The sequence below is a fragment of the Eurosta solidaginis genome, chromosome 4 (assembly GCF_040869045.1).
Source record: "Eurosta solidaginis isolate ZX-2024a chromosome 4, ASM4086904v1, whole genome shotgun sequence".
Taxonomy (NCBI): Eukaryota; Metazoa; Arthropoda; class Insecta; order Diptera; family Tephritidae; genus Eurosta; species Eurosta solidaginis.
This window is the reverse complement of record NC_090322.1, coordinates 116,026,409-116,052,319: the sequence shown is the minus strand read 5'-3', so window position 1 is coordinate 116,052,319 and position 25,911 is coordinate 116,026,409. Positions and strand designations below refer to the sequence as shown.

At 37.3% G+C, this 25,911-nt stretch overlaps 1 protein-coding gene across 4 annotated transcripts in view; it reads left to right on the top strand.

Moving 5' to 3' along the window:
- The window catches only part of LOC137250188 (uncharacterized), a 194,398-nt gene that overhangs the window by 143,962 nt on the left and 24,525 nt on the right, over positions 1 to 25,911 (top strand). The gene's annotated exons all lie outside the window — the stretch shown is intronic.

The following is a 25,911-nucleotide window of genomic DNA, read 5'->3' as shown; positions in this document are numbered from 1 at the left end:
CGAATAGCTTAATAACCAAACTGATATCTTAAAGGAAACTGACTTTCAAAATAATAGTGCTATTGCTCGCTAGATATCGTCTTACTCGTAACTGCTTGACAATTCAAATCAAACTGAATTCCTTCTTACTCGCTGGCGCCGCTTTTATAGTTTACGCTGCATACTTCTAGGCTCTTCGATTTCCAGAAGTTACTAGTTGTTTCGGCTACAAAATCGCCAGCCACAACTACGTGCACAAATTATTGCTCTCTCTTGTGACAACTCAGATAAGGTATATGCATGTGTTTGTAGTTTACAGTCTCCCGCACACACATAAGCGTATAAGTAAATTCATCGGTGTGTGACATCTCATCTCTCGCTGCCTTGTATGTAAATGTTGCTCGTCGGAATGTGTACATATGTGTAGACGCAATTATTGATTCGTTTATGTAGATACATAATGATTGAATTATTGATGTGCATTCACGTCACTGCTTAGATCGGCTTAGAGCTGGCAGCACTCCTTAGTTTTGCTAATATTCGTAACAATATGTATAGCTCGCAAATGCATTTCCCAAAACAACACAAATAAACTCAAAATTTTGCGAAGTAAAAGGGAAGGCTGAACTGCCAATAAGTCGCTAAATTCATGAGGGTACTGCTGAAGCGAATGAACTGACAACTAATTTATCTATGTACATATATCTCGCCGGATTCTGGCTGATCCTTTTTCCCAAAAGAAACAGCAAGTAAAAGCAGCAATGCTGAACGAATTTATGTGCGCACTGCTCGAATGCCATAATTCTCCCTGTTTAATAATCCAAACACAAAATAATATCGCAACTACGCCGAAGAAAGGCAACAACGCTGCGCTGCTTTTACGTCACCCAAGGTATGAGCGCACTGCTCAAACAAATAACCCAACAACTGAAATATATATGACACGCCCAATTAAGTACCGAAATTCTAGCTTATTTCCCAACATAAGCACAAAAAAATCGCTATTGTGTCGGAGTGAAAGCAATACTGTTGAACTACTTTTCTGTCGCCGGAGCCATGAGCGCACTGCTCAAAAAACACAATTATCGCTGTATTATTCTACACATAAAGCTGGAGACATTGGTGCTTTATCGGTAACCGTATCGGTAACCTTATAACAGCTGATTCGACCAATCTTATGAGAATCAATGCAATCGATTATTGGTGCTGCTAAAGTCGTAACCGTATCGTAGCCAACCAATTGGGTTTTGGTTTACCGTCGTAACGATAAACAGCTGATTACGTTAGGAATACGGATACAGCGATACGACATACGGCACCAATGACTCCAGCTTAAAAAATAATATCGCAACTTTGCCGAAGAGAAGACAGCAACGCTGCGCTCCTTCTACGTCGCCGAAGCTGTGAGGGCATTGCTCAAGCATCACAATTTTCGCTGTTTATTTTTTCCAAATATAAATAATACACAAAATAATATCGCAGCTAAGCCAACGAAAAGTCAGAACTTTAGCTTTTAATTTCTTCCAAATAAAAACACAAAACAAAGTCGAAAATACGCCGAAGAAAACACAGCAAGGCTACGCTGCTTGTAACTCGCTGAAGCTATGAGTGGTCTGCTCATAGCGGAACGATACAAGGTGGCAGCATGGTGACATACCTACAAACATAAATAAAAATTTCATGTACTTTGTTTTTGTAAATTCGATGGACAAATGTCAAAATCGTACTGCGCCGGAAGTTGATGTATCAAATCAAATAAAAAAAGTTTATAATCAGCTGTCCCATGCTGCCACCTTGTATCATTGCGCCATGGGTCTGCTCATTTTCCACACTTATCGCTGCTTATTTCTCCAAAATACAAAACACAAAACAATGTCGCAGTGACGCCGAATTAAAGACAGAACTTTGCGCCTCTCCCAAGTTGCCTTAGCTATGAGCGCGCTGTCAGTTTTCGCTGTTGATTTCTTCCAAATACAAACACACAAAATAGTTACGCAGCTACGTCGAAGAAAAGACAGCAACGCTGAGCTGCTTACACTTCGCCGAAGTTATGAGCGTACTGCTCAAATGAACCAGCTGACAATCAGTATGTGAACCATAGATTAGATTGATACGAATCTTTTGCTTATGCTCTCATATTTTCGCTCTCACGGGGGATTTATCTTCTAGTTGGTGCTGGCAACAATCACAGATAAATCCCTCGCGTCTGCTGAAGCGGGTGCCAGAACAAAAAATGTGCCAGCCAAAACGAAAAACGTGTCAAAAATTTTGGTAAACTTTAGTTTGACCTACAACTGTAGAAAAGCGTTCAAAAATTATGGGAAAAAGGACAAAAATACTTGTTTTAGTGTAAGTATTATTAGTTCGAAGGCGGAGGGTAAATATTATTTCCCATTCAAAAGTTATCACTAAAAATAAGTTTTGTAAATATGAACTCCCGATGCAGCCAGTCCATTTTGATCACAGAACCTGGAACGCCAGACATGCAGGATAAGCCCTATCCATTAAATAATGTTAACTATTATATCATAGGTCCGATTTACTGAAATTTCAAAAGAATATATGGTTTTCACTGCGAGTTAAATGCGTTACAATATTTGACTAATTAATTTAATCGAAATGTAAATTTTACTTAGATTTGTTTATATTTAACTCTAAATAGTATTATTGTAAAATAACTTTAAGGAAATAAATATTTTACGACTATCATTTTATTAAATGATTGAAACTATAATCGCCGAAATGTATGTCAAAAATACCCATTTTCAGATCTATTCATTTTTGTTTGTAGTGGCATCATTGATAAATGTTATAAAAAATGTGCATTTTGACAGCGCTCTCTCGAAACAAAGAGTTGCAAATCCATTCATCTATGATGTGAACATCTGTAGGTTAACGGTCACAAACATTAGCTGAGTTTTACCTAAGAAATGGCAATGAAGCGGAAGTCCCCAAAATCATCCCGGAATGACCCCCAAATGACCCCGAGGGAGTCCCAAAAATTTCACGGAATGGCCTCCAAAAGACCCCGAAGGAGTCGCAAAAGTCATCCCGAAATGACCTCAAAACCCTAGAAGGATCGCGAGGGAGCCCCTGGAATGGACCCCAATAGACCCCGTGAGGATCCCCAGGGTGTCCCAGAAATTACCCCCAAACGGCCCCCAAAAAACCCGCGAATACTCCCCAAAATCATCTCAATATTACCCTAAGAAGCTTGAACTCGAACTGGTTACGCATATAGGTATATTTTCAGGGCATCTCGATGGTTTATTTTTTTATTTTTGAATAACTGAATAAAAACTAAAATTTTATTGTTATTCCATATTTTGTAAATAATGAATAATAACTCAACTCTTTATTCAAAATTTGCAAAAATAAGAATGGGCGTTTATCATCAATTAGAATATTTTGAATAACGAGAAAATGTTATTCATTATTCAAGAAATGCTTGAATAAAAAATAACTTTTTATTCATCAATTAGAAAATTTAAAATGATGAATAATTTTTTATTTTTTATTTTGATTTGTTTCATTTCAAAATGACTCAACCCTGCTTTAGAATTCTTTAGATTTATCGGAAATATTCGCTGAATATTATGACTAATAATTTCCTGAATTCCAGGGATGCACCTTAACGTTAAGCTAATCGTTTATCAAAAAATTTCCACCGTTTCCGTTGAAACACTTCGAAATATTATCGATAAAGAAATTATCAAGATAAATTGTCTCTCGTTTTTAACCGAAACGAAAAGCTTTCGTTAGCGTTAAAAACGTTAACAGAAACGTGATACTTTATGTTTGAATTGTGCTGGCAATGCTATAGCCATGGTGAAGCCGTAAGGTGGCAACAACGAGCGCACATACACACACAAACTCTATGTAATTTGTTTGTGTAATTCGTTGGTGGTAATGTCAAAAATACTCTGAGGAATGTTCGTACTGTCAAAATTCATGAGAAAAGTTGCAATCAGCTTGGATAATGCTTTCACCTTTAATGACTCCGCCATCAATCAGCTTTGCCAGCATAGTTTGAAATTAATAATCAACATAAACGATTTGATTTCGTTTTGATATGGCAGAAAACGAAACGAAATCATTTCGTTAATTTGACGATCTTAACGTTAATAAACGAAACGAAATGACTTCGTTTCGTTTATTAACGTTGATTATCGTAACGAAATGATATCGTTTCGTTGGTTAAGCATGCCTGCTGAATTCTAATAATTTTTACTTACTGTAAAATGAAATTGAAACCATAACTCAATTTTATTCCCTCTCTTAAAACTCTTCTTCTCCATAAGATCATCGCTCACAATTATTCCCAATGGATACACACCTCAAAACATACACAAACCAAAGTCGCAGTAACGCTGAAATATAAAGCACGCAGAGATAAACGCAAGAAGCAAGCGCCGCAAATACAAACACAACCAAAGTCGCAAGGCGCCGATGCAATTCATTTACTCAGAATAACATACATGCCGCCGCCGTGATGAGCGCACTGTTCAAATAAGTCAACCAAATTTGCCGAAATCCTGAAATATGAATCAAACGCAGAGCTGAATGCAGCAAATACAAAACACAACAGAACGAAATTCGCAAGGCGTCGACGAGTTGACTTTGCTGCCAACAGAAATATTCGCAATATTCGCCGCAATACAAAGTCAACGACGACGACGCAAAACAGCAACACAGAATAACGTATAATTCGTCGACGTTATGAGCAATACGCTAAACGAGCGAACCCTGCTGACAACTGAACCGTGTATCTTCACTCAATCTATTCGCCAAATTTTGCTATTCCACTTTTTGCACATATGTATAGATGTAGCAGTACACGCTGAATTCTACACTACAACTTTTTCTATTTTATTTTTCAAATTCACTGCCGATAGCCCGAAATAAGTGTTCTGTAAGCACTAAACCCTTCGGCTCGTAGGACCAAATCATATTTTTTTTCTTTTAAATAAAGACACAAATCGCATTGAATATACTTATATTTTTTATTAATACAAATTCGCTCCATGTACAACCGTCTCGATACGCAGTTCGCTCAATACTGACTCTGCTCGCTTGAACATAAATGCACCTCGGTCAGTGCTGAAAGAGGTAATGTCACGTGAGTCGGGATGAAAGGAGATTTGATGAAATCCAGAAAAAATATCTAATGTGGAAAAATATTTTGCTATACCGAGATTATCTAAAATATCGTCAATTCTAGCTAGTGGAAATTCATCAGCAATGAGTTTTTTTGTTTACTGCACGAAACTCTACGCACATACGATAAGCTTTTTGACCATTAATATCTTTCTTTGGGACTACAATCAAAGGACTATTGTAATTCGAATAACTGGTTTCAATCAAATCGTTGTCTAACAATTTATTTACTTGGCTATTTATTTCTTCGCGTTGAGAGTATGGCAATCGATAGTTTTTAACATATACCGGCTCGTTGTCTGTCAGTCTTAATTTTTGCTCGTAGAAGTTGTTTAAAGTCATTTTCTCCGTGTCAAGAGCGAAAATGTCGGCATAATCTCAATTAATTTACTATGAGCATGTTGAGGTATTTGATTTTTTAAAATTTAAATAAGTTTTTTCGTTCATTTCTCTTCTGTTTCTGTCTTGTTAATTGTATAAGCATTATAATTTGAAAGTTTTTCTGTCCGAATACTGTTTCTTTTCACATACTTTATATCATCCGTGGTATTTATGACTTTAATGATTGTGTTACTGGAATTAACAATGCACCTAGCTGTGAAAACGCCTTTTTCAATTTCCTGCGAGTCCACGAAAAGTGGATCGGGTGAATCTCCTAAATCAAAAAGTCTGAATATTTCACATCTGGGAGGAATGATACAACTGTCGCTTTCTGTTCCGTGCAGGATTGGTATCGCAACTTTTTCATTACCTACCCAAAAGGAAATACTATTTCTTTCATAATTACCTAATAATGCATTTGTTAATTTTCAGAAAATCTTTACCCAGTATGCCATCGGATGGAATATTAAAGTCTTCATTTACTACATGTAAAATATGCTTTATAGAAAAGTTAGAAAAATTTAAATTTGCTGTAATTTTACCTAAAGTAGAAACTGAATTAGAAGTGACACCGGTAATGTTAATAATGTCGTTTGTATTTAAGGAAATGTTCCTGTCTATACATGATATTTTTATTAAAGAAATGTCTGCTTGAGTGTCTACTAAGAAAGAACAAAATTTTTGTGACTCGTTAAGTTGTAATTCTGTGAAATCTGAATAATTTAGGTTTAAACAATAGATGCCTATTGGTGAGGGAAATTCGCTTACTCGGTTAGTTCGTCCTCCCCCAGTGTTCGCTCCTGAGGGGCACTCGGGTTTAAAGCGCGAACGTTTGCGTTTCTATCTCTACCGTTGGATGATCTTGAATTGTTATTTCTATTATTACTGCTACTTGTTTTTGGATTGGAATTTGGACGTGTATTACTATTGTTGTATTTTGGTATCTACTTCTGTTATCATATCGATATCTCTGATTATTGTTACCGCTACGGTTGCTGTTGTATGCATGTGAACTATTGTTTCTGTTACCAGTATAGCTGCGATTTGGGTAAAAACCTCGATAACTACCACGTGAATTTCTGAATGTATTGTTACCACGCGATAGAAAAGCTAAAACCTGACGCTCAGTTACTTCGTTGTTTTGTTCTACAATTAATTTCGCTACTACGTCTTTCGGATCAGTAAATGCCGTTGAGGCTAAAATGGTTTTTACTAAACTTGATTTTGCATTTAAAGGACACACGTTAACAGTTTGTTCGATTGCCATTTCATGAGCTTTCGCTTGAGTGATCCCTTCAATAATAAGAGACCGCTCAAGTGAGTCAGCTAAATCTTCAACTTTTTTGGCAAAATCTGTATAATTGTTGTTATTAACGTGCAACGCTGCAATTTTTCCTGCTACAACTTTCAAGTTGTTTGGTTTGATCCTACTACGTAGAGCTGTTTTAATTTCATTAACTAAATTTACTTGTCTTGGTATTGCTTCACGGGCTTTACCCTCAAGTTTTGATTTTAAAAACGCTATAAAGGTATTAGTTAAATCTGCATTAGCGAACTTTTCAAGTAATTCAATTTTGTCTATAAAAGAATCAAGTGCTAGAGGATCACCACTATAGTTCTCTCTAATAGAATTAGCACATGTGTTAATGAAAATTCTCTTTTCCTCAGCTGTTGCCAAGATTTGATCGTTAAGATCTGGAGCTGAATTAGCAGAAGGTGAGGCCACGTTTGTACTAATTGGATCGTTAAGATCTGGGTTTACGTTAGAAGAAGGGTTAACTAAGGTTGTACTATTTGAGTCGTTAAGATCTAATTTTAAAGTAGAAGAAGTTGCAGTTAATTGTGCACTATTTGAATCGTTAAGATTTGAAGCTAAATTAGAAGTTAAATTTTTACTGGAAGAATCTTCGAAGCCTGGAAAATCTGTTGATAAAGATAATCTATTTTCCTGGTTTGTGACCTCTTCGGTTGAAGATGAAGCTAAACTTTCGTAGCTTGAGGCTGAATTATCGGAATCGGATTTTGAGTCTGAATTTTTTTGCACTTGCTTACCACTTCTAAGGTACATATTTATGTAGTTATCAGAATAGCACAGATAATTCAGTTCAAACTGTGAAATTAATGAAGTACTTATTTGAATGTCTCAATTTATATTTGAAGTTGAATTGTTTAGGAAAAAGAGAGAAGAAAAAAAAATTTTATAAAAGAGAACTGATTTACAGGTGAATGGTCGCTAAAAAAATATTTAACAATTTACTAAAAGAATTAATTGAAACTGCAGTATACTTGTATGAAATGTAAAAAAAGTAATTGAATTCAAAATGGCACAAAAGTATATAGGTATGAATTGGTAAAAATCTCAAAAAAAAAAAAAAAAATGTGGTAATCACGGACGCACCGCTTTATTGAAAAAATCTCAATTGGTTTTTCACGGAACCACCGCTTGTATTAAAAAAAAATCTTAGTTGGTTTTTCACGGAACCACCGCATGTATTAAAAAATCTTAATAGGTTTTTAACGGAACCACCGCATGTATTAAAAAAATCTTAATTGGTTTTTGACGGAACTACCGCATTTATCAAAAATCCAAAATTTACACGTTACAAACTGCTTATCAAGTTCAACAGTCTTATATGGTGAAAATTAATGTTATGTTGGAAAATGGGCGTATCTACAAAAAAAAATTTTTTCTTTTCCCTGTAGTAAATAAAAATCTGAAAAATGGAAAATCCGAAAATTTAAATTTTAAATAGAAAGTTTGTGAAATGAGTTGCAAATTTGAAGAATGGAAGCTTGAAAATATATGAATTTGTAAAATAAATTTATTAATTTTTAATTTAGAATTTCGAAAACATGAAAAATTTGAAGAAATTGGTGAAAATGTTCGACTTTATAAAATGCTTCGAAAGTTTAAAAATTGTTGGAAACTGAAGTAGTTAAATTTAGAACGCACCACTTTATCGTTTTAGTACAAATCCAAAATATATATATATATATATATATTGTAACGCACCGCATAAAAGAAATTTTCTGTTTTCTATACATACATATATGTGTTATAAAAAAACCGTAGGCAAAATTTTGAATACATACATATACATACAATATACTTATATAAGTTTTAAATATTTTGAAAAAAAACGGTGTTTTTTCAAAGTGCTATAACTTTTTCAAAAATTAACAGTTTGGGATCATTTTTTTTTTAATATGTTTTTAAATGTACTTTTCGGAAAAAATACAAAAAAAAATTTAAAGTTTTTTTTTGTCAATTAAATAAAAAAAAAAAAATTCTCGGCCCACTTCGGGATTAGTGGGGATGATTGCAGAATTGATTGAAGCTTTTTATGAGAAAAAAAGGGCGAAATTCGAAAAATCTCGAAAAACTGAAAAATTACACAAAAACAAACTTTAAAAAATTTTTTGAATTTTTTCCGAAAAGTACATTTAAAAACAAATTAAAAAAAAAATCCCAAACGGTCAATTTTTGCAAAAGTTATAGCATTTTGAAAACAAAAACGGTGTTTTTTTTTAAATTCATAACTTTTTTTGAGTTGGATGAAAAAATTTGAGAAACTTCTGAAAAACGTCTTTCGTAAGCTAGAAAAAGAAGAAAAACTTTCAGCCAATTCTAAAGGGTTTGGGTTCAAAATTGGTCGAAATGGGATGGAATACCCCATATGTATAACGAGGTTTTCGTGCCGTTATTTGGGCAAGTGGAGGAGTGCCGTTATTTGAGTGGCGTGGGGTTTTGCATGCCGTTATTATAAATGCTAGGCTTGTTATGTATTTTATATTATGTCCGTATTTAAACACAAAATATCTGTATTATTTCCGTAGTTTTAGTTTTAAGAAAATTTTATGTTTTATATTATGTATTGTAGTATCTTGTTTCTATAAGAATCTATTACCTCTGTTATTTATTAGACAATCGTATTATTGAATTTTTTCTATTTCCGCATATTGGTATGATTTAAATTTTAAAGAAAATTGTATTAGTGTAATTTTACTATTTTTGCATATTGGTATAATTTACATTTTGAGGAAAATTATTTTTGGTGCATTTTTATCACTCTGGTATATCGCTGCCTTCTATTTCGCCACTATACCCCCGTCACACAAACCTCACGGTCGCCATGTACACTCTTATCTGGAAATCCATGCCATTACACGGGCCATGTACACAGAATTTCGATGGAAAAATAAGTTGGGTTACCTTCTACTCTTTAGGTTAGCGCGGAGGGCGCCGCCTCCATATAGTTGAGCTGGTACGGTTTATGATGATTGTCTGGGCGGTCTTTTCCGCCAGGCACACATTCGAGAGAAATTAAAAACTCTACTTTTTCTTTTAAAGTTAACACACGTTTATTTTAATAACTTTTTTTGACGAGCACGTCCGAAATGTATAGTTGCCAAATTTGTAATGATGGCCGGTATTTTTCTGCTGAGCCGAATTGCTCTGTTCCAAGTTATTCCAACACCTGTTGTTCGTTCACAGTAGACAACGGGTGTTGCAGCAATTTGGAAACAGGGTGACATTTTTATTATTTGTTAAGGCTACTGTTACATTGATATTTCTTATTTTATTGTATTATATTATCTTTTATTTCTACTTAGTTTATTATTATTTAAATGCAGCTCGATTGAATCGGAAAATTTCACATTGTATATTAAACGAGAAAAAAACGACCCAAAAACGATTTCGATTTTAAGTCGAAATATCGCATAGGCCGTATATTACTCTACTATCTATATATTATCTATATATTAATACGCTAACAAAGTCTCCATACAATCAATTGACAGGCTGTTTCGCATACTTACCATACGTAAAATCATATAAAAGTTATATGAATGGATTCGTATGGATCAGCCCCAGTGCATAGGCCTATTTTTGTTAACAAATATTACTTTATTTGCTTATAATTAATAGAAAAAGTTTTTTGTAAATTCGAACAATCACTCCAAATATCGAATTTTACTGTCGTGCACAAAAGCGCGCCATCTGTAGGACCACCTAAGTAAGGGCTCTAAAACACACACCAACATATCATGTAACCCCACCGAATTCGAATAGCTCAAATGTTTCACCTACACACATATGCGTACGTGCCAGACGATGAAATAATTAAACATGATAATAAAATAATTTGTAGCGTACAAAAAAATCTTAAATAGAATAAATTTTTGACCGGCCCATTTTTTGTGGTAAATTTCACTTACACGTAAATACAGAGGTCTTTATTTAACAGATTCTTTGTTTTTCATTTTAGGTGCTTTCAAAAAAACATGAAATCACATATATTGAGTTAAATTTTGTTGAAACTAACTAAATTATTTTATAACAATTAATGGCAAATTTGCCCAAAAATGTTTTTGCATTTGCAGATTTAATCCTAATTTTAGATAAAGTACGTCTTATAATGAACAAAAAAAAAATAAATAAATTTGCTACAAAAATATAACATTAAATTTTTTATATTGTCTTTTATGCTAATTTATTTTATTTTATATTCTTTTATTTCAACTTAGTTTATTATTATTTAAATGCAATTTGACTGAATCGGAAAATTTCACGTTGTATATTAAACGAAAAAAAAAACGTCTCAAAAAAGATTTTAGGTCAAAACAGCAACCGGCATCATAGCGGCCGTATTGCATAGGCAGTATATTACCTACTATATTTATTATTATGCTAACTTTGTTGGATTATATGGCCATTAATCGGATGCTTAGATCCCATAACCCTAATTTGTTTATGTCGCTTAAAGTTATGAAATCAATTTTATTTTAGTGAATATGTTTGCGTGAATAACTTCAATGTTTTTCTTTTCTTTCTAATTTATTCTGCTTTGTTATATCTTAGTATTATATCGTTCACAAACGATATTTTATTGTAGATATGGTCATATATATTCATGAAATGGAGTGTTTACAATTTTAATGCAAATTAGTTACGTACATAGATCGCAATGGAAATCCCAACGTAAAATATCCGAACATTAGAATCTTCATATTTCCACAATGATAACATTAAAACCCGAAAAAAGGTCTAAGTGCACTTATTACGATTTTATATGGAACTGTTTATTCACTTCACCTAATTTTTCCCCACTTTAAGTACTTGATTTTTTTTCTTTCATTTAAAATTTTTTTAGTAAACTCTGCCTTCTTTCTCATTACATAATTTTTTTATATTTTTATTTCTATTTATTATGTTCTATTCGAAATTTTCGTTTTGTGTCAGACTTACATATTACATATGTATTTATACAAAATTAAACTCGGTAAAGCGCCAATTGCATACCTAACAGGTATCGTGAAATAGGCTAAATTCCTTTAGCACATTTCGTCGTTTTTAAATAAAAGTTCGTGTTTTTTGAATTATGACACTATTGAAAAAAATGGGCGATATATGTATGTATATGGGTGATATAGGCCTACTGGGGAACCGAGCACCCATAACTAACTTCGGTAGCGCGCCAACGGGGACCTTCCGGGTGGTGTGGAATAAGCTATTTTTCAATTAAATTTTAAGTATTTCACCATAATTCTATGTCAATTTCATTCGATTTTACGCATTTTTTATATTTTTCTTTAAGGAGCTCCATACCAAAACGTTATAATTACATTTGAGAAGTTTAAGAAAATACAATGAAAAAGTACAACGTTTAGATCAAATTCAAAATTTTAATGAAAAATTTAAGTAAGTTAGACCAGTTTGCTATATTTCCAACACTGGATGCATAGACTGAGTTGAAAAAAATACAAGTTGGTCGAATTTCGACCACAGGCGATACTAGTATGTATTATTGCGCAGCCTTGTAACACTATTAAGCACACAAAACAAACAACAACAGCATTTCCAGTGTTCACCCGAACTTAGACTTCCTTACTTGTTTTTTTTTTTCAAACAAATATTTAGCAAACACTTGCAATTTTGCGTGGTAACGAGACGTTACCACTTATTTTGCTGGTAACATGGTTATCCGAAAGCAGAATACGAAAAACTGTTTGTCATTTTTGTTTACAGTAAAAAGAATGTAGTTCCAGCCTATAATAAGGGTGTTAAAAGCATTTTTAAGTGACCCCATAATTTGTTTTTCGATTTAGGGAGATGTACAGTAGATGTACCGGTAACCGGACACACCCCAGTAACCGGACATTTTTTACTTTAATCGTTTGAAATAAGCAAACCGTTGACTTAATTTAAAAATCGAAAAATTCATGGGAAGAGCCACTCATTTATAACGCAATTTGCTCTTTTGCTTTCTCTTCAAAAGAAGCTTTTTGTTTCACTTTTAGTTTACGTGTGTCATAGATGAATGGATTTGCAACTCTTTGTTTCGAGAGAGAGCTGTCAAAATGCACATTTTTTATCATGATTCAATTACTAGAGGTTTGTTCTTCAATGACGGCAGAGCTTTGACACTCCCAAATTGAAAAATCTGGACGAGTTGCTTTTACGAAGTAAGGAAACCGGGTAATAATTAAATCCCCTTTAACGAAAATTGTAGTAGAAAAGTACCTTTAGTAGTTACTACAAAGTAGTATATTAGTAGTGATAATAAATTTGTAAATGCCAATAGGTTTTGGAGGAAAAAATTAATTTTCTACTAAATATTTCGTGAATTGAAGAAAAGCTATGTCGGTTTAGAATTTTATTCAAAAATACAATATATCAACCCTCACTAGGGTAGGCACCTTGTCGTTGGTGTCAGGGCTTAGCCGAACTCCATAGCGCCCGACTATGAGGCGGAGCTGTTTAGGACTGACATCTACGCCGTTTCGCCTCATAGGAGGGCGGCGGGATGTCGGTGACCAAGAACTGCCAACCCCCTAATCCAGGGTGTTATGCGTACCGTGCCTATTGGATGATTTGCAGCCAGGGGATAAATTCGGCTGTATTCGAACGGAGCCTTCCCGACACCGGGCCATCTCGGGAAGTATTTATGGCCTTACCGCAGTAAGGGGCGCTGCTGTGGCGGACGGTTCTTTCCCCGTATATAATACTGGACCGCTGAGCCCGCCTTGTTGGGCAGGTGGTCGTACGACCAAGATGAACAACTCATTACCTGAACGTAATAAGGAGGATGTAAAGAGGAGGACTGAGTCGCAATCCAGGGACGACAAATACGAATTAAGCGATGCGTCGGACTCGGGGAGCGAGAGTAGTGCTGATTCAATGAACTCCGTGTTGGAGAAGCACACAAATGAAAACGGAGTAGAAGAGTGGAGAAGGGTACGGAGCAGAGGAAGTAAAAGAGCTCTCTCGCAGTACCGTGCAGCACTAAGAATTGTACAACGCTTGGGAGCAGTGGTCGACCCAACAGAAGTGGAGATCGAGCGCTTGGAATGGGCCCATGAAGCGGTAGAAGTAGGTCGAAGGCAGTTCAAAAGGTTTGCTGCGAGAAACCCTCGGTTCTGCAACCGGTACGAGGAGGAAGAAGCGTCGAATGGCAGAATGAAGAGGCACCGTTATGCAGAAGGCGACAAGCCTGCTTTCAAGAGGCAGAAAGGACCCAGTCATAGAGCCGCGAGGCAGGGCAGTCGCATAGACAAGACAAGTAGGCCCAAAGCTGTAAGACAGATGGGTTCCAATAGCGAGGTAGCAACTACCTCGAAAGCTACCAGTCAGAGGGAAGTTCCAACTACGGAAGTAGGAGATAAGCCAAAGGGAGATAACGCTAAGACTCCGGCTTTCTCGGAGGCGCTAAAGGGAGTTAACGCGAAGACTCCGGTGTTCTCGGAGGTTCCAAAGGGAGATAACACTAAGACTCCTGCTTTTCCCGAGAAGATGAGTGATGTGGCAAAGCAGTCACTGACTGTGGCGCTGGTTGATCGTAGCAGTCCGTTCGGACAAATGACTACTGAAAGGTGGAGATCTGTGGAAAGGGAGCTTATTAGCTTAATGCTTAAGATGATGCGGGAACAACCAAGTAAGCCCCTTCCAACCTTTGATTCGGGGGGATGGTATAATGGTGTGAAGATGATAGCGTGCGACAACATCGCGAGCTTGCGGTGGCTGGAGGAAGTCGCTCCAAACCTCCAAAGGCAAGGCACGAACGCGCCGTTTGAGGTGGTGGATAAAGCGCAAATCCCCACGGTACCAAAAGTTAAGGTATGGATACCATGCGTGATGAAGTCGGAGGATACACTGCGACTTCTGCAGAATCAGAATCCGAACATACCGACACAGGATTGGAAGGTACTTACTGTATCTCGGCCTACCGAGGATGGTCAGTTCTACATCTTCCAAATAAACAAGCAGGCGGAGGATATTTTGTACACGCAGCTTGGCAAAATGTCCTTTGGCACTGGCAAAATTTACATGCGACTCAGGAAAAGAAGTCCCGAGGATAAAAATCCTAACACGCTGGAAGTGGGCGAAGTCGAAAAGGACCTCAGAAGCCTAAGGGAAAAAAGACAGGTGGAGGTCCCCGACGTCACCACGAACGTGCTAGAAGAGGACCAAACGCTAAATGGTGCTGTGACTCGCACAGAGGAACACACGGCACCACATTCACGAGGGGCTGAAGGGGGCCTCGAATACTCTAAACCAAAAGGGCAAGAGGAGGACGACGACGTCAAGACGAAGATGCTGGAGGGGGACAAACAGCCCAATGGTGCTGCGAGTCCTACAGATAAACCTCCAACACAGTAAAGTGGCGTCGAGCGAACTCCTCCTAACCCTTGAGGAGGGTTCGTTTGACGTGGCGCTGATCCAGGAGCCGTGGCTCTCATCGGGAGGAAAGGTTTCTGGACTTAGCGCGCGCGGGTTTGGCGTTTACTACGCACAAACGGAAGGACGGGTGCGAGCTGCAGTAATGGTAAGGAAACAGCTGCATTCATATATGCTGCCTAATTACACCACCGAGGATCTCGTAGCGGTGGCCTTTGAGCAAAAGAATAAGCAGGCATTTATCCTGGCGTCCTGCTACATGGCCCATGCTGCGGAGGTTCCACCGATGGAGTGCAAAAGGCTAGTACAGGAGGAAGGGCGCAAAGGGCGGTTGGTCATAGGCGCAGATGCAAATGCGCACCACAATGCGTGGGGAGGAGCAGATACGAACGAGAGAGGCGAATCTCTATTTTGTTACATCCTGCAAACCAATTTGCAGATAGCCAACAGGGGAAATGTTCCTACATACATTGGTATAACATCCAGCAATGTTCTGGATATTACATTGAGCTCCGAGCGTGATATATCAAGGTATGATTGGATGGTTCTCGATAGACCATCCTTCTCCGACCATGCGTATATAAGCTTCAGCATCCCACTAAAGAGGGTAGAGAAGGGAGGAACCTTTAGAAACCCTAGGGCAACGAATTGGACTAAATTCCAGAAACATGTAGAAACGAAACTGGGACAACCCAAAGAGGTTGCTAATGTAGAGGAACTGGAGGATTCGAATGAATTCCTAACAAGGACGCTTATGACTGCGTATAACAAAGCTTGCCCTCTAAGAAGATTCAGAGGAAAAGCAAAGCCGCCATGGTGGAGCAATGAGCTGAGTCTTCTAAGAAGACAGGTAAAAGAAATGTTTAAACTCGCAAAGACCGCGGAAAGCGAAGCGTGTCGGGACGAGTACAGGGATCTACTGAGGATCTACAAGCGTGAAATTACCAGGGCGAAGAGAAACTCATGGAAAAGTTTCTGTACGGACATAGAGTGCTCCAGTGAAACAGCACGGTTGAAAAAAGTCCTAGCAAAGGGAAACATAGTCCAGGGACTAATAAAGAAAGAGAACGGGGAATGGTCACGTGATAGTGAGGAATCCCTTGAGGTGCTTCTCGATACACATTTCCCATCGGGAGACGGTTTAGAAGAACCAGCAGACATCACTCACACTTCGATCGCGGAGCTAGTGGTGCCGGGCTTGGTGACCGATACCAAGATCGAGTGGGCAGTGAAGACGTTTTCTAAGTTTAAATCGCCGGGCCCAGATGGTATATTCCCGGCCATGCTACAAGTCTCAAGTAGGGCGGTCGTGGAATGGCTTAAAATAATATTCGATGGGTGCATAAGACTGAATCATGTACCGCACTCTTGGAGAACTGCTCGTGTAGCTTTTCTACCAAAGGCGGGGAAGATCGGTCACGTGTATCCCAAAGACTATAGACCCATTAGCTTAACATCATTTCTGCTCAAAACCTTTGAGAGGCTGATAGATGTGTACATAAAGTCCAACGTGGATGAAAAGCTGCTCTCCACAACACAGCATGCGTACACCAAAGGCAAGTCGGTAGACACCGCATTGCATAGGGTGGTAATAAGCATAGAGAAATCCCTGGAATATAAGGAGTATGCTCTAGGAGTCTTCTTGGACATTGCCGGGGCTTTCAATAATGTTGCAAAATGGGCGATTATGGATGGTCTTAATTACATTAAAGTACATCCTGCCTTAATCAGATGGATCGGCTGCATGTTAAATTGCAGAAAGATTACATCACAATGGGGATTGTACGAGGCCACGAAATCAGTGGACAGGGGCACGCCGCAGGGAGGGGTGCTATCACCTCTGCTGTGGACACTGGTCATCAACCAACTGCTCAGGCAATTCGATGAGGGACCCGTAAAACTTACGGCTTACGCAGATGACGTTGCAATTGTCATAAGTGGAAAATGCCTTCCAACGATTAGTTCTTTGATGGATCGGGCGCTTCGGGATATTCATACCTGGGCATCTAATGTCGGGCTGAAAGTCAATGCGGAGAAGACGGATATGGTCTTGTTTACAAAGAGGTACAAGGTCCCAAATTGGACCAGGCCTAAGTTAGGAGCGGTGACCTTACAGGAGAAACCTTGCACAAAATATCTAGGAATCATCCTAGACAGTAAGCTGTCATGGAAGCTCAACGTGGAGGAGAGGGTCAAGAAGGCCTCAACGGCACTCTATGCATGTAAAAGAATGCTGGGGTGTACGTGGGGCCTATCGCCCTCTCTTTCTCATTGGGTTTTTACAGCGATTGTAAGCCCTATTCTATACTATGGAGTTCTTGTTTGGTGGAAAGCCACACAAAAAACAACATACCTCAAAAAATTAGAGGGGGTATGCAGACTATCGATGCTTTGCATTACGGGAGCCCTGAAAACAACCCCGACGGCTGCACTGTATGCCATTCTGCACATTCCACCTGTAGACCTGGTAGCAAAGAACAAAGCGTTAACGACCGCAACCAGGCTCGAAGCTTCGGGGCAGCTTGAGCGCCGACCATATGGCCATAGTAGTATAGCGTCCTCAGTCACAAGACGAACAGACTACATGATTCCCTACCTGCACTTTGAGGGAGATCTTAAGGCCACAATAGAGGTGGACGGTTGGCGCAAGGGTGCGCAAATGGCGGACGAGGCGATACATGTGTACACCGATGGTTCCAAAATAGTGGAAGGAGTAGGGTCTGCGGTATACTGCGCTGATCCGGAATTAAGCAGATCCTTCAGGCTGCCGGATTACTGTAGCGTTTTCCAAGCGGAAATATTAGCCGTAACCAAAGCAGTAGAAACCCTGGAAGAGAATAGCTTAAGCTGCAACCGTGTTAACTTTTATATTGACAGTCAAGCAGCAATTAAGGCAATAATCTCGCATAGCACAGCATCTAAATGCGTGTTAGAGTGTAAGCAGTCTCTGGAGAGAATCGGGACAGGGAGAAGCATACATCTATATTGGGTCCCAGGGCATATGGGAATAGATGGGAATGAAAAAGCGGACGAATTAGCTAAAAAGGGCGCATCCCTTGAAGCTTGCTCCGTAGACGTCCCAATTAGATTGGGCGAGATTAAGCGAAGGCGAGAGGTGCACATGATCGACCAAGCAGAAAAGGCGTGGGTTCAAGCGCGGGGCTGTAAAGTGTCGAAGATTATGTGTAGGTCTTACAACCTTAGACTAACACAGTTGCTTCTATCATTAAAAAGAGAGGACTGTAGACTCATGACGGGTATTCTGACTGGACACTGCCTTCTGGCGTCACATGCCTTTAAATTAGGCTTGGTCAGTGATAGCAGGTGTAGGAAGTGCGGGTTGGAGGAGGAAACGATCGAGCACGTTCTGTGCTCGTGCCCTGCACTTGCCAGGCTAAGACTCCAGCTATTAGGAGTGATACAGCTGTCAGATCTAGAAGCAGCAAGTGACTTAAGTCCTAGGAAGCTTCTAGTATTTGCCAAGAGGACGGAGTTATTTTATAACATAGGTCCTGGTTTTTGATAGGGTTTTTCAGTTTGGTCGAAAAAACAAACTTCTGGTAACACTACGGACTCAATCAGTCTATGTGAGGTCCTCATGGACCGGCCAGTTCAACCTACCTACAATATATCAAAATTTGTTTCGAAAACTCCCTATATGAGCACAAGTTCAATGCATTTTGACATAAGAGGGAGTTAATGAAAAGCATTCTGAGGCGTTCTTCAATCTATTCTAATAAAGGGCGTTTTTGTGACAAATCATGAAATGGGAAGTTTTTGAAAAATATTTTGAGATAGGACGATATTGAAAAGGCATCCGACATGGTCTAACAAAAAAAAATAAAAGAATATGGCTTATTGTCTTAGAACTTCATATTCCGGTCTTGACTATGACAGAAGAATTCAGATTTTATGCGGTCCTGCAACACAAGGAGTATTCACCTTTTTATTCTGAAATTTCGGAAAGCTCCTTTACGTCAAGTATTCATGGAAGTGTTCCGGATAAACCGTTAATTTAGAATACTCGGAACACGTTCGTTTGATACTACCTCACGAGGTCCGAATATACATAATATTCAAAATATAAACCGATTCCCCAAATTCTTAAATGGAGACGAATGTTTCGAACATACGAAATGAATAAGTTAACGTGCTCAATGAGTACATTTCGTTATGGCATCTTCATTATTTACTAATGCCATTTTTACGTGAATCGATTTACTAGTCGAGTTTTTGATGTTGAACGATGAATTTTGAGGTGTTTTAGGTTTCGTTTGTTCACAGGTTTATGGAAGTGCGCGATTCTATGGTGTACGTACTTTTCATAAAACCCATGTTCAGCCACACTAATAGATCATGGCATAGTTAATAAATTCATCATACAATTAAAATAAATGTTCTAAGGAATTATGCAATTTAGTACTTATCGGGTATTTGTAAACTGATTGCTTCCTATTTCTACTACTAAAATTTTTCGAAAAATCGCAAAGAAACAACACAGTTAACGGATGTCAATTCGATTTGGGAGCAAAATGGCTGCAATTGTCAAAAAATTTGTCTGTCGAGCAAACCTCTTGCGATTGAATCATGATTTTTTATAACATTTATCAATGATGCCACTCCAAACAAAAATGAATAGATCTGAAAATGGGGATTTTTGACATAAATTTCAGCGATTATAGTTTCAATCATCTAATAAAATGATAGTTGTAAAATATTTATTTCTTTAATCTTATTTTACAATAATACGACTAGTTAGAGTTAAATATAAACAAATCTAAGTAAAATTTACATTTCAATTAAATTACTTAGTCAAATATTGTAACGCATTTAACTCGCAGTGAAAACCAAATATTCTTTTGAAATTTCAGTAAATCGGACCTATGATATAATAGTTAACATTATTTAATGGATAGGGCTTATCCTGCATGTCTGGCGTTCCAGGTTCTGTGATCAAAATGGACTGGCTGCATCGGGAGTTCATATTTACAAAACCTGTTTTTAGTGATAATTTTTGAATGGGAAATAATATTTACCCTCCGCCTTCGAACTAATAATATATAGACTAAATTAAGTATTTTTATCCTTTTTCCCATAATTTTTGAACGCTATTCTACAGTTGTAGGTCAAACTAAAGTTTACCGAAATTTTTGGGCCGTTTTTCGTTTTGACTGGCACATTTTTTGTTCTGGCACCCGCTTCAGCTGGCGCGAGGGATTTATCTGTGATTGTTGCCAGCAACAACTAGAAGATAAATCCCTCGTGAGAGCGAAAATATGAGAGCGTAACCAAAAATTCGTATCAATCTAATCTATGACGTGTGTGAAGTGAAGTGTTAAGACGTGCTACTTTTCAATTTTTTTGCTGGTTGTGTTTCAATTCTATCAGGTGAGATTTTACTAATAATTTGGTGACAACAGTGTTTCAAATGACTGTTATTCTATAAATAACTGATAAAAATACGTGATAAAAGTTTAAAATTTGTGAAAATATGTATATTTTTTTGTAAATGCACCTGTCCGGATACTGGAATAAAAATAATAGTGTTTTCCAGAATCCACACAAAGTGTCAGGTTACTAGAAATAGTTAACAACCGCACAACTCTAGTATCCGGACATACTGTTTCTTTAGCCCTATTTTTAGTAATATTTGTTTATATTAAAATTAATTATAGTATGTGTGATAATCCCTAATATGGGCTGTATGCGGACCGTGCCTATTCGACGAATTGCAGCCAGGAGATATATTCGGCTGTATTTGAACGGAGCCCTCTCGATACCTGGCCGCCTCGGGAAGTAATGATGGCCTTACCACAGCAAGGGGCGCTGTTGTGGCAGATGGTTTAAGCCCCATTTTTAACATTATACCGCTGAGCCCGCCTTGTGGGTAGGTGGTCGTACGACCAAGATGAACTCAAAAGCTTTAAGAGAAAGTAAGGATGCGAAGGAAAAGGCGATGGAGTCGCAAACCGCGCTCGGTAAAAGAGCGGCATACTAGCCCGGACAAAGAATTAAATTTAGAACGGGAAGAAGGAGATAGGGAGCTTAAGAGAACCCTCTCAAAATATCGGGCTGCATTAACCCTCAAACGGGTAAGACCGTAAGTAAGTGCAAATTACTTTTAGTGGTATTTTGATGCATTATTTAATGTATTGTGACAACGCATTTCAAAGTTATTCTCAGTGAAGTGCGTGGAACAAGTGAAGTAGCGTTAAAAATTGATTATCCATTTTTGGGTTTCTATACTCAGTTGAGCAGAGCTCACAGAGTATATTAACTTTGATTGGATAACGGTTGGTTGTACAGGTATAAAGGAATCGAGATAGATATAAACTTCCATATATCAAAATCATCAGCATCGAAAAAAAATTTGATTCAGCCATGTCCGTCCGTTAACACGATAACTTGAGTAAATTTTGAGGTATCTTGACGAAATTTGGTATGTAGGTTCCTGGGCACTCATCTCAGATCGCTATTTAAAATGAACGATATTGGACTATAACCACGCCCACTTTTTCGATATCGAAAAATCGAAAAAGTGCGATAATTCATTACCAAAGACGGATAAAGCGATGAAATTTGGTGCGTGGATTGAAATTATGACGCAGAATAGAAAATAAGTAAAATTTTGGACAATGGGCGAGGCACCACCCACTTTTAAAATAAGGTAATTTAGAAGTTTTGCAAGCTGTAATTTGGCAGTCGTTGAAGATATCATGATGAAATTTGGCAGGAACGTTACTTCTATTACTATATGTATGGCTAATAAAAATTTGCAAAATCGGAGAGCGACCACGCCCACTTAAAAAAAATTTTTTTTTAAGTGAAATTTTTACAAAAAATTTAATACCTTTACAGTATATAAGTAAATTATGTCAACATTCAACTCCAGTAATGATATGGTGCTACAAAATACAAAAACAAAAGAAAATTTCAAAATGGGCGTGGCTCCGCCCTTTTTCATTTGATTTGTCTAGGATACATTTAATGCCATAAGTCGAACAAAAATTTACCAATCCTTGTGAAATTTCGTAGGTGCTTAGATTTTAGGACAATAACTCTTTTCTGTGAAAAAGGGCGAAATCGGTTATTATACGTCATTACCTCTGTTAGTATACTTGCGAGCTCGTGGAGTATATAGTTTGGTACAGTGAGAGGTAAGGGATTTCTTTGCTGTGGCCAATCGCATTCCTAGCTGCAAACTGCCAACTGACGCTGGCGTGAGCAAAGAAAGCAGAGGATTTTCCGTCGATTATGTGACCTTATTTCAAGGAGTCGGTGTGACTACGGTGTTATGGAAGGATAATAAATGTGTACGTCTGACATCTACTTATGTTGTTATTGAACCTTTTTTGAGACCGAATACTGATATTCAACCAGCGAAAGTATCAAGGTATGATAGAAAACAAAAGCTTTTCATGCAAGTAAACTTTCCTCACATCATTAGAGAATACAATTCTCACATGGGCGGAGTCGATCTGATGGACATTCTTATCGGTCGTTATCATATTCAGACTAAAAGGCGAAATATTAAGACTAGGATGTTTTGTCACTTTGGGGACATGGCAGCAACAAATTCTTATGTTTTGTATAAACGTATGCGTGCTAAGAAAGCAAACGATGCGAGCAATGTGTCTGAAGAAAAACAAAAAAAAAAAATGCAATCATCCGCCATTCCGTGAGGAAATAGCTGCTGGTCCTGTCCTTTTATTTATTTATTTAGAAGAAAAGCGGACAGTTGGTAGACAGTCAACGGGGCAAAGTATTGATAGCTCACTATCTCAACAGGCTGGTCTCTCAATGGTTGGGCTCTTCTATCTCAACAGGCTGGTCTCTCAATGGTTGGGCTCTTCATCTTCTCGATGATGTTCGATTTGACGGCCGTGATCACTTCCTAAAGTGGATGGATAGAAACGGGAAGAAACGGTGCAAACATTGAAAACAGAAGGATACCCAGCCATTTGTTCCAAATGTAATCTGCATTTATGTTGCACAACAGACAAAAATTGTTTTTGGGACTACAATCACAAAAATAAAAAAATTTTAAGATGAGACCAGTCGTACCCATCCCCCATAATATTTCGAAATGAATTAAAAATATCTATGTTGTGTTACTTTTCATTGTTAACGCCAAGCCTTAGTGTATTATTACTTTATGTTTTTGTAAGCTTTATTTAAAGAAAATCGTTTAAATTACGATCTTTTAGTAATAAAAATATTTAAGAAACACGTGACTACTTTTTTGTAATTTTATACACACGTGAACCGGCAAGACCGTCTGGAAACGGTGTTCACTATTTCTCCCATAAATATTCTTCCAGACATTATTTTTTCACTGAAAACTTATTTATAAGCATATATAGCCAACATTTACATGCCCGCAAAATATGAACTTAATTTGAACAGTATTACGAGTTTTCCCATTTGAGGGTTAAGAATTATGCAGCGCTTAAGCCCAGTGGTTCCCCCAACCAACGATGACAGCGATCGCTTGGCATGGACCCGTAATACAGTGGAACAATGTCGAAGACAATTCACAAACGAAAGCTTTGCTACGAACAACCCTCAATTTTGCAACCGCATCGAAGAGGAAGAAGCCCCTAGAGGCAATATACTGCGATCGGCTGAACCTGGAAAGCCTGCTTTTAAGAGGCCGAAGGGGGAGGGTAAACGCTCCAGTCCAAGAACCAGGAGGGGAATTAGCCGGAATGACAGGAACCAAACCTCAAAATCTGCAAAGCGGATCGAAGAGGGAAATATAAGTACTGGAAAGCCATGTACCTCAAAAGATGTAATACAGGAAGAGGAAGACAACAATCAGACTCCAGCTGAATCGATGATACTACAGGAAGCTAACGCTGAGACCATAGATTAGATTGATACGAATCTTTTGCTTATGCTCTCATATTTTCGCTCTCACGATGGATTTATCTTCTAGTTGGTGCTGGCAACAATCACAGATAAATCCCTCGCGCCAGCTGAAGCGGGTGCCAGAACAAAAAATGTGCCAGCCAAAACGAAAAACGTGTCAAAAATTTTGGTAAACTTTAGTTTGACCTACAACTGTAGAAAAGCGTTCAAAAATTATGGGAAAAAGGACAAAAATACTTGTTTTAGTGTAAGTATTATTAGTTCGAAGGCGGAGGGTAAATATTATTTCCCATTCAAAAGTTATCACTAAAAATAAGTTTTGTAAATATGAACTCCCGATGCAGCCAGTCCATTTTGATCACAGAACCTGGAACGCCAGACATGCAGGATAAGCCCTATCCATTAAATAATGTTAACTATTATATCATAGGTCCGATTTACTGAAATTTCAAAAGAATATATGGTTTTCACTGCGAGTTAAATGCGTTACAATATTTGACTAATTAATTTAATCGAAATGTAAATTTTACTTAGATTTGTTTATATTTAACTCTAAATAGTATTATTGTAAAATAACTTTAAGGAAATAAATATTTTACGACTATCATTTTATTAAATGATTGAAACTATAATCGCCGAAATGTATGTCAAAAATACCCATTTTCAGATCTATTCATTTTTGTTTGTAGTGGCATCATTGATAAATGTTATAAAAAATGTGCATTTTGACAGCGCTCTCTCGAAACAAAGAGTTGCAAATCCATTCATCTATGGCTGAGACTCCGAGAAGAAGATGAGCGAAGTTGCGAAGCAGTCTCTGACTGTGGCATTTGTATAATGTTTAATTACTACGTAGGTATGTCTTCAGCTGAAATGTATTGAAATTAATGAAATATTTATATTTTAATTTTTTATTTATTGGAGTTTTGTGTGTTTCTTTTTTATCTAAGTATATTTTTACTGAAAATTAAAGAACGTTTTCGTTTGTGTGTGATCAGAAATATTCAAAATGTGTGATCAGAAATATTTGCTGACCTGCGAATATTGTGGGGGTAAAACCATTTAAAATTAAAACACCCGTGATGTATGCTGTCGGACTTCGAACTGTTTTATTAGTCAAGCAATTAAATTCATGAAGCTATGACAAATATAGCACAAAGCATAATATGAAATATAACAATAGGGAGAATGGTCCTAGCTGTAATGATACATACATACATGTGTGTATAAGAGTAATTCAGTTACTTAATGCTTACAATTTAAAGAACTCCAAAGTTATGATATTTTAAATATGAGTAAATACAGATGAGTATATATACGTATATGTATGTAATATATGCAACCCAGCATCAAGTTCAATATGACCAATGACCCAACATTACATCTTCTGTGACACGATGAAGGTTTGTATTTATGTATATGCCTGACCCAACAGTTTGTTTTTCTTAATGTTTACACCGAAAGAAAAGTCTCATGTAAAATTAACATTTCTGCATTATCAATTCCACATTTCGGCGAAAAATGTCATCTTAACGTTGATATGATAACTATTAAATCAACATTGTCATGTATTACATTGTCATATCAATTTCTCATGTTAATAATACATTTTACCATTTAACATTGAAAATTATCAAAGTAACAGCTTTCACGTCAAATTGATATGAAAACTGTTAAATCAGTCTTTCATGTTAATAAAACATTTCACCATCTAACATTGAAAATTATTAAAGTAACAGCTTTCACGTCAAATTGATATGAAAACTGTTAAATAAGTCTTTCATGTTAATAAAACATTTCACCATCTAACATTGAAAATTATTAAAGTAACAGCTTTCACGTCA